This window comes from Triticum urartu, chromosome 5A (genome assembly GCF_056163025.1).
Source record: "Triticum urartu cultivar PI428250 chromosome 5A, HENAU_Tu73, whole genome shotgun sequence".
Lineage (NCBI taxonomy): Eukaryota > Viridiplantae > Streptophyta > Magnoliopsida > Poales > Poaceae > Triticum > Triticum urartu.
Genome location: NC_141877.1, coordinates 364,547,504 through 364,557,202, shown reverse-complemented (window position 1 = coordinate 364,557,202; position 9,699 = coordinate 364,547,504).

Below are 9,699 nucleotides of genomic sequence, written 5' to 3'. Positions count from 1 at the left end.
ACCTTGGGTGGTGGTGTGATTCTTTCTCATGTAGTTGAACTTGTGTGGGTGCTCAAGGTTGATGTAGCTCATCAAGAGTTGGGAGCACCACTTGGAGTTTGAGTTCATCTACCTACATGGGTTAGTTCTTGCAAGGAAGAGCACTTGTGTATCCAAAAATGACACTCATGAAGCTCATCATAGAATTTGTCAAAGGATATGTTTGAATGGTTTTGTGCTTCCTTGTGTATCCAAAATAAAGCCTTTACCAAACATATCGTTGATGCTTTGATGCAATCTTATGAAGAAAAACTTGAGTTGGAAGTTTCTATCCCTAGAAAACTTTATGATGAGTGGGAACCTACTATTAGAATTAAGATTAAAGATCATGAATGCTATGCTTTGTGTGATTTGGGTGCTAGTGTTTCCATGATTCCAAAGACTTTGTGTGATTTGCTAGGTTTCCGTGATTTTGATTATTGCTCTTTAAACTTGCACCTTGCGGATTCCACTATTAAGAAACCTATGGGAAGAATTAATGATGTTCTTATTGTTGCGAATAGGAATTATGTGCCTGTGGATTTTATTGTTCTTGACATAGATTGCAATCCTTCATGTCCTACTATTCTTGGTAGACCTTTCCATAGAACGATTGGTGCAATTATTGATATGAAGGAAGTGAATATTAGATTCCAATTTCCGTTAAGGAAAGGCATGGAACACTTCCCTATAAATAAAATTAAATTACCTTATGAATCTATTATGAGAGCCACTTATGGATTGCTTTCCAAAGATGGCAATACCTAGATCTATCCTTGCTTTGATGCCTAGCTAGGGGCGTTAAACGATAGCGCTTGTTGGGAGGCAACCCAATTTTATTTTTATTCCTTGCTATTTGCTACTGTTTAGCAATAAATAATTTATCTAGACTCTGTCTTGGTTGTGTTTTTTGTGTTTAATTAGTGTTTGTGCCAAGTAAAACCGTTGGGAAGACTTGGGGAAAGTCTTTTTAATCTTGCTGTAAAAAACAGAAACTTTATCGCTCACGAGAACTCCTGCTATTTTTATTTGGAAAGTTATATTTAGTTAATTCTTTTTTCAGATGATTAATATATAAATTCCTCACGTCCAGAAATTTATTTTAGAATTTTTGGGGTTCCAGAACTTACGTTAGCTGCAGATTACTACAGAGTGTTCTGTTTTTGACAGATTCTGTTTTCCGTGTGTTGTTTGCTTATTTTGATGAATCTATGGCTAGTAAAATAGTTTATAAACCATAGAGAAGTTGGAATACAGTAGGTTTAACACCAATATAAATAAAGAATGAGTTCATTACAGTACCTTTAAGTGGTGTTTTGTTTTCTTTCGCTAACGGAGCTCACGAGATTTTCTACTTTAAGTTTTGTGTTGTGAAGTTTTCAAGTTTTGGGTAAAAGATTTGATGGATTATGGAACAAGGAGTGGAAAGATCATAAGCTTGGGGATGCCCATGGCACCCCAAGATAATCTAAGGACACCTAAAATCCAAAGCTTGGGGATGCCCCGGAAGGCATCCCCTCTTTCATCTACTTCTATCGGTAACTTTACTTGGAGCTATATTTTTATTTACCACATGATATGTGTTTTGCTTGGAGCGTCTTGTATTATCTGAGTCTTTATTTTTTAGTTTTCCACTATCATCCTTGCTGCACACACCTTTTTGAGAGAGACACACATGATTCGGAAATTGTTATAATACTCTATGTGCTTCACTTATATCTTTTGAGTTATATAGTTTTTGCTCTAGTGCTTCACTTATATCTTTTAGAGCACGATGGTGGATTTGTTTTATAGAAACTTTTGTTCTCTCATGCTTCACTTAGATTATTTTTAGAGTCCTACAAAACAGCATGGTAATTTGCTTTAATTATTTTAGGCATTCAATACTAATAAAAAATTCTTATGAGTGTGTTGAATACTACGAGAAGTTTGAAACTTGATAATTGTTTTGAGATATGGAGATGGTGATATTAGAGTCGTGCTAGTTGAGTAGTTGTGAATTTGAGAAATGCTTGTGTTGAAGTTTGTGATTCCCGTAGCATGCACGTATGGTGAACCGTTATGTTAATAAGTCGGAGCATGATGTATTTATTGATTGTCCTCCTTATGAGTGGCGGTCAGGGACGAGCGATGGTCTTTTCCTACCAATCTATCCCCCTAGGAGCTTGCGTGTAGTACTTTGCTTCGATAACTAATAGATTTTTGCAATAAGTATGTGAGTTCTTTATGACTAATGTTGAGTCCATGGATTATATGCACTCTCACCCTTCCACCATTGCTAGCCTCTCTAATACCGCGCACCTTTCGCCGGTATCATACACCCACCATATACCTTCCTCAAAATAGCCACCATACCTACCTATCATGGCATTTCCATAGCCATTCCGAGATATATTGCCATGCAACTTTCCACCGTTCCGTTTACTATGACACGCTCCATCATTGTCATATTGCTTCGCATGATCATGTAGTTGACATTTTAGTTGCGGCAAAGCCACCATTCATAATTCTTTCATATAAGTCACTCATGCATCATTGCTATCCCGGTATACCTCCGGAGGCCTTCATATAGAGTCATACTTTGTTCTAGTATCGAGTTGTAATCATTGAGTTGTAAATAAATAGAAGTGTGATGATCATCATTCATAGAGTATTGTCCCAATAAAAAAAGAGAAAGGCCAAAAAAAGAAGGCCCAAAAAAAAGAATAAATAAATAAATAAGGGGCAATACTACTATCCTTTTGTAGCGACCCGACCCGAATGGATCAAGTCTCTGTGCTTAAGTGTCATCCCTGGATCGGTATGCTGACACACACAGTACTCGAAGGATTTATAACAGAGGTAAATCACATGTATAAAGTAACGTAAATACTATTACCTCAATCCATATAGCAGAAGCAACAAGGTTGTGGATTCCCATCAACACCAACGGCAAAGTTGAGTGTAGAAACCGTAACCCTAACGTATCACTTACTCGTCGTAAGAAACCTGCAACATGAGACGTTGCAGCCCGAAACGGGTCGGTACATTGAATGTACTGGCAAATTCACACCATAGAGAAAATGATGAACAATGGCTATCACTACATGCATATTTGGCTGGTGGAAAAGCTCTATGGTTATAAAGTTTTTGCGTAAAGCCAATTTTTCCCTACTGCAAAGGAATACATTTTAATTAACTATCATGGTGGTTGTTGAACATTGAGAATGGTTGACAGCATTCTCAATCCCAATTAAGTAACATCATTAAACCCAACAATATTCTTTTAAAGTAACATGATGAGATTCACATGATATTCAAGTACTAGATACTCAAGTTGTCCATAACCGGGGACACGGCTAATCATGATTAGTTTGTACACTCTGCAGAGGTTTGCACACTTTTCCCCACAAGACTCGATCGCCTCCATTTGGTTTCTCGCACTACAGGGTGTTTGAGATACGGATGATCGAGACATAGTCTTTCAGAAGCGCTAGCACCTTACATGTGGGTAGACCGTACCACCTACATCCCCTACATCTGCTAGTCTACCCGTAAGAGTTCGCACAACTTACTCAACTATGCCAGAGCCCATAATGGCTTGTGGCTGCACACGAAAGTTACTAGCATGAATGATCTTATTATCCCTTTGAGCCTGGGTGGCGGTCCAAAAGAAATCAGGCAAGTCCTGATAGACATCAGGTGCCTCAATCCACCCAGATGTGTGTTTAAGTTGCCACCTTAGATAAACCATTAAAATTAACAAACTCATATCTGTCATGGATATCACTCACCCAATCCACGTCTACTAGCATAGCATGGCATAATAAGCAAACGTAGAAGTAACTCCCAAAGGTTTCATAATAAAAAGGTAATAGGTACTACCTCATCTACTTCCCATCCCACAATTTAATTAGATCCTAATCATGCAATGTGAGAGGATTGATCTAATGCAATAAAACATGGGTTGTAGAAAAGGTATTGTCGCGACCCAACCCGAATGGATCAAGCGCTCTGTGCTCAGGTGTCATCCCGAGATCAGTAATGCTGACACCACACAGTACATCGAAGGATTTATAGCAGAGTGGCAATCACACACTTATTACATCATTGTCTCAAAGAGAACTTATTACAATAAACATGGCTTAAGGCCATCTAGTGTCGATAACAGCGGAAGACTCAGAAGATAAATGGGTCCATCAACTCCAACGGCATCACTGAGTATAGAACCACGACCTAAAAGCACCTTACTCGTCGTCTGAAAAGTCTGCAACATGAGAAGTTGCAGCCCGAAAACGGGTCAGCACATGGAATATGCTGGCAAAGTAACACATAGAGAGTAATGGAATGAAACAACTATACTACATGCATATATGGCTGGTGGAAAGCTCTATGGTTACAGTTTTGCGTAAAGCTAGTTTTTTCCCTACTGCAAAGGAATAAATTTATTTAACTATCATGGTAGTTGTTAAACATTGAGAATGGTTGACAGCATTCCGATCCCAATTAAGTGAACAATTAAAACCCAACAACATTAATTAGAAGTAACATGATGAGATTCACATGATATTCAAATACTAGATACTCAAGTTGTCCATAACCGGGGACACAGCTAATCATGATTAGTTTGTACACTCTGCAGAGGTTTGTGCACTTTTCCCCACATGACTCGATCGCCTCCGTTTGTTTTCTCGCACTACATGGTGTTTGAGAAACGGATGACCGAGACATAGTCTTTCAGAAGTGCTAGCACCTTACATGTGGGGTAGACCGTACCACCTACAACCCCTACATCTGCTAGTCCACCCCGTAAGAGTTCGCACAACTTAGTCAACTATGCCAGAGCCCATAGTAGCATGTGGCTGCACACGGAAGTTACTAGCATGAATTATCTTATGATCCCTTTGAGCCTGGGTGGCCGTCCGAAAAAAAACAGGCAAGTCTTGATAGACATCAGGTGCCTCAATCCACCCAGATGTGTGTTTAAGTTGCCACCTTAGATAAACCATTAAAATTATCAACTCACATCTGTCATGGATATCACTCACCCAATCCACGTCTACTAGCATAGCATGCCATAATAAGCAAACGTAGAAGTAACTCCCAAAGGTTTCATAATAATACAGGTAATAGGTACTACCTCATCTACTTCCCATCCCACAATTTAATTGGATCCTAATCATGCAATGTGAGAGGATTGATCTAATGCAATAAAACATGGGTTGTAGAAAAGGTATGATCAAAGTGTTACTTGCCTTGCTGATGATCCGCGAGACCTAGGGATTCGAAGTAACAGGCGGCGCAATCCGGGTAATCTATCGCAGACAAACAACAAGCACACAATAAGAACTCATCTAATGCACCGGTAAAACTCAAACAAGAGAACGAACCAGAAGGTTCAACTGAAGAACTCCAGTTGCAAAGAAAGAACGAACCGAACAAAGAAACGGAAAACAACGGCGGAAGAAAACAACTCGGTTCTAGCAAGTTGTAACTAGGTCAAATTTTACCGGGGCAAAAACTTGTTTAAGTTGATTAGACGGAACGGCGGTTTAGAAACGAAACTCCAGGCGCTTGAATCACCTGATTCCGATAAACGAGTGAGAAGAAAGACTAGAACGAAGATCGGATCTGAGATCACGATCGCGGAATAAATCCGACGAGAAGAAAAAAGAAGAACGGTTATACGAACGGACGTTCGTTAACCTAGAAGAATCCGGTGATCACGTTCGTTAGGACGAACGGTCCGGCGGACGGTCCAAAGGCAACTAAATCGGAAAGAAAACGAATCCGATCTAGGGTTTCGGAGAAGAAAACCGAAACGAAAAACTGATCTAGAAAACGAATCAGAAGAGAAGAAAAGAATCAGAACGATTAGAAGAAAACGATTCGAGGAAAAGAGACGCGGGGCAACCTCCGGCGAGGGGCTCCGGCGGCGTGGCGTAGGGCGGCGGCGGCGTGGGCAAGGTGCGGCGGTGCGGGTGTGGGGTGGCGCGGCGGCGGTGTAGGGCGCGGGGTGGGGCGCGGCTTGGGCTTGGGGTTTGATTTGATGGGTTTAGAGGGGGGGGTGTTGGGGTATTTATATTGGTGAGGGGAGGGGGTTTCTTGGGGTAGGGGACAAGAAATAGAGTAGGAAAAAGGAAAACGAAACAAAGGAAAGGGGGCTAGCCTAGAGTCCTTCTAGGACTCGGCTAAGAGGCAAGAGGCGGCGGCCTGGCTGCCTGCGCCTGGCGCTGGCGCACAGGGAGGCTGGGGCGGCGGCTGGCTGGGCCTTTGGCCCGGCTGGCCTGCGGGAGTTCCTTTTTTTAAACGGTCTCGCGCGCAGAAAAACACAAAAAAGAAAATCTAAACGGGCTCCAAAAATTCTAAGGTAAATTTTCCCCGACTCCTAAAAATGAGTCGAACAAAATGAACTTTACTCCGGACCTAAAATGCAATTTTTAAAACACGCATTTTTCCCTATCCAAATAAAAAGCAAACGAACTCCGGCAAACAAAATTGATCTATTTATTAAATCTTCATTTTTCCTAAATTTGGGAAAGTCATATTATTCCCTCTCTCATTTTTGATATAGGAAAATAATTGAAGATGAAATAAATAAATCAAATGATCCTCTTTTCAAATTCGAGAAAACTCTCAAATATGAAAATAACGAAATCCCCAACTCTCTCCGAAGGTCCTTGAGTTGCGTGAAATTTCTAGGATCAACCAAAATGCTAGAAAATATGATATGCATGATGATCTAGTGTATAACATTCCAAATTGCAAATTTGGGATGTTACAAACCTACCCCCCTTAAAATGAATCTCGCCCTCGAGATTCGGGTTGGCTAGAAAATAGGTGAGGGTGGTCCTTGAGCAAATCTTCTTCTCTCTCCCAGGTGGCTTCATCCTCTGAGTGGTGGTTCCACTGAACTTTGCAAAACTTGATAACCTTGCTGCGAGTAACTCTGCTGGCATAATCGAGAATCTTGACTGGTTTCTCCTCATATATTAAGTCGTCCTTCAACTGAATCGCTTCAAGCGGCACGGTATCTCTTAGCGGTACCTCCGCCATTTCGGCATGACATTTCTTCAGCTGAGAAACATGGAATACATCATGAACTCCTGACAGTCCCTCTGGTAATTCCAACTTATAAGCGACTTCTCCCATACATTGCAAGATCTTATACGGTCCAACAAAACGCGGTGCTAACTTTCCCTTAACTCCAAAGCACTTAACTCCTCGAAGTGGGGATACTCGGAGATAAACTCTGTCTCCGGTTTTGTAAACTGTCTCCTTGCATTTAGAATCTGCGTAGCTCTTCTGCCTGGACTGGGCTACCTTGAGCTTATCGCGAATCAACTTAACTTTCCGTTCAGACTCCTTAATCAAATCTGGCCCAAAGAATTGATGGTATCCAACTTCGTCCCATGACAACGGTGTCCTGCACCTCCTTCCGTATAAAGCTTCGAAAGGTGCCATCTTTAAACTGGTTTGGTAACTGTTGTTATAAGAAAACTCCGCATACGGCAAGTTATCGTCCCAACTAGATCCATAATCTAGTGCACAAGCTCTCAGCATATCTTCCAAAATCTGATTGACTCTCTCGGTCTGTCCATCTATCTGCGGATGAAAAGTTGTGCTGTACTCTAGTCTGGTTCCTAAAGTTTCATGTAACTGATTCCAAAACTTTGAGGTAAATTGGGTTCCTCTATCTGATACGATACTCTTTGGAACTCCATGCAAACAAATGATCCTAGTCATGTATATCTTTGCCAACTTAGCACTGGTGTAAGTGGTCTTAACTGGAATGAAATGTGCTACCTTTGTCAAACGATCAACTACTACCCATATCGAATCGTAGCCTGCCTTTGTCCTGGGTAGTCCTGTGATAAAATCCATGCCTATCTTATCCCACTTCCATTCGGGTATCGGCAATGGTTGTAACAATCCTGCTGGCTTTTGATGCTCTGCCTTTACTCTCTGACATACGTCACAAACTGCTACATATGCTGCAATATCCTTCTTCATTCCGGTCCACCAGAATGTTTCCTTTAAATCCAAATACATCTTGGTATTCCCTGGGTGAATCGAATACGGTGAATCATGTGCCTCTTGCAAAATCAACTTCCTGATCTCCGGGTCATTTGGCACATAAACACGGTCTTCAAACCATAGGGTGTCGTGCTCATCCTCACGAAATCCTTTTGCTTTTCCTTCGCTCAATTTCTCTTTTATAGCAGCAATCTCCTTGTCAGATTTCTGAGCTTCTCTAACTTTATTCATCAATGTTGACTGAATCTCCAATGCTGCTACATAGCCTCTAGGAACTATTTCCAAACATAGCTCACGAAGGTTTTCTGCTAACTCCTGGGGTATTTTCCCCGTCATTAGGGTATTGACATGGTTCTTACGGCTCAATGCGTCAGCTACTACATTAGCTTTTCTGGGATGGTAATGCAATCTCAGGTCATAATCCTTGATGAGCTCCAACCATCTCCTCTGTCTGAGGTTCAACTCCTTCTGCGTGAAAATGTACTTCAAACTCTTGTGATCCGTGTACACCTCACAATGATTTCCAATGAGGAAATGTCTCCACGTCTTCAATGCGTGCACTACGGCTGCTAACTCCAAATCATGCGTGGCATAATTCAACTCATGAGGCTTCAGTTGCCGTGAAGTATACGAAACAACTCTTCCTTCCTGCATAAGCACTGCTCCAAGTCCTCGACGTGAAGCATCACAATACACCTCATAATCCTTGGTCTGATCTGGCAAAATCAATACTGGTGAGGTGACCAAACGTTTCTTCAACTCCTGGAAACTAGCCTCACACTCCTCAGTCCAATTAAACTTAGTATCCTTCTTCAACAACTCTGTCATAGGCTTTGCAATCTTTGAAAAGTTCTCAATGAATCTCCGGTAGTATCCTGCGAGTCCAAGAAAACTCCGGATCTCTCCAACTGTTGTTGGTGATTCCCATTCGGTTACGGTCTCAACCTTTGTGGGGTCAACTGCTATACCTTCTCCAGATATAACATGTCCAAGAAATCCAACTTCCTTCAACCAAAACTCACATTTGCTGAATTTGGCGTATAACTGATGTTCCCTTAGTTTCTCCAAAACCAAACGCAAATGTTCCTTATGCTCCTCTTCATTCTTTGAATAAACCAGGATGTCATCAATGAACACTACGACGAACTTATCCAAAAACTCCATAAACACTTTGTTCATCAGGTTCATAAAATAGGCAGGTGCGTTAGTCAATCCAAATGACATAACGGTATACTCATACAGTCCATATCTTGTGGTGAATGCTGTCTTAGGTATGTCCTGCTCCCGAATCTTCAATTGGTGGTACCCTGATCGCAAATCGATCTTGGAAAACACTTTAGCTCCTTGCAAACGATCACACAGATCATTGATCATTGGCAGTGGGTAGTTATTCTTGATGGTTACTTCATTCAATCCCCGATAATCTACAACCATCCTTAATGATCCATCCTTCTTTTCCACTAGAAGTACGGGTGATCCCCAAGGCGAAGAACTTGGGCGAATGTAACCTTTATCCAATAATTCCTTAATCTGATTCTTAATTTCCACCAAATCCTTTGCTGGCATCCGGTACGGTCGCTTCGATATTGGGCCTGTACCTGGTAATAACTCAATCAAAAACTCAATGTCTCTATCCGGTGGCATGGCTGGTAATTCCTCAGGAAA